We start from the raw sequence: 1,103 nt of genomic DNA, 5'->3' as shown, positions 1-1,103 counted from the left end.
ATATATATATATATATATATATATATATCGACGTATTGAATAAGCAAATTGCGTTTATTGCTTAGTTTCATAATTGTTTCGTTCATTTCCATTATAACCAGTTTTGCGTCATATCAACACTTATTACCGATGTATTTCCGTGCACTCTGCAATTTTTTTCCTTCGTAGTGCATGAAAGAATCAACTCCTCACAACAACACAAAAACCAATAAGTGACGGAAACATACAAATGTATAGAATAAAACATGTAAGTGCATGACTTGTAGAAGAAGTAAACACGTATTTCCTCGAAAGTATAAACGAAAAAACTTTTGTTGAAGAACAGAATTTTAGTTGTAGCCAAGAAGTGAGATCAAGTTTATGGTTCCAGTTAATAAGGCTTCATCAGAGATCAGTTTCTCATTCCTGTTCAGAGAGTATAGTAATTTATAACTATTTATGGCGAAGGAAACGGGTGTCTAATTTGCATAACAATGCTTATATCGGCAATACTTTTACTCAATTATACATTAGTACGTTCATTAACGACTAGCATTAATTAATTAACTAAACTGCCAAGACAGCGAACACATCAATTGTAAATGTTTCTCATTGTATTTTCATTAGTAGCTGTAAGCTAGTAAATCGTTCTCTGAAGAATGAACGAATTCAAATATTCGTAAGCTAAATGTATATTTATGAAATATATCCTTGTATGTTTATTCACAACATATTCATAAACACACACACACACACACACACACACACACACACACACACATACATACATACATACATACATACACACCGGACGAGAACTTTAGCTATTTAATATATGCAAGTACAAATATATACGCATGTATATATGTCTACATATGCAGTATACACCCATCATACTAAGATCTACATAATCAACTAATACCGTAAGCAAATTACACACACACACACACGACGGGGGTGCTGAAAAGTTCCTGGCTATAAGGGTGTCGCGAAAGGCCTGGTTGGCGGCCCAACCTTCCGAGTTCTTTTACAGGACTTAGAAAAACTAAAGGACCGCTGCAATAAGTGTGTGAATCTCCGAGAGGAATATGCTGAATAAAATCATAATTAACTTACCCCACTCT

The 1,103-nt window shown here is 34.0% G+C and overlaps 1 protein-coding gene across 2 annotated transcripts in view; it reads right to left on the bottom strand.

The window, feature by feature from the left end:
• The window catches only part of LOC106870678 (BMP and activin membrane-bound inhibitor homolog), a 141,075-nt gene that overhangs the window by 107,698 nt on the left and 32,274 nt on the right, over positions 1-1,103 (bottom strand). The window lies entirely within an intron of this gene.

The sequence above is a fragment of the Octopus bimaculoides genome, chromosome 9 (assembly GCF_001194135.2).
Source record: "Octopus bimaculoides isolate UCB-OBI-ISO-001 chromosome 9, ASM119413v2, whole genome shotgun sequence".
In the NCBI taxonomy this organism is placed as follows: domain Eukaryota; kingdom Metazoa; phylum Mollusca; class Cephalopoda; order Octopoda; family Octopodidae; genus Octopus; species Octopus bimaculoides.
The sequence above is the reverse complement of the archived record's forward strand: the minus strand, read 5'-3'. Positions and strand labels throughout refer to the sequence as shown.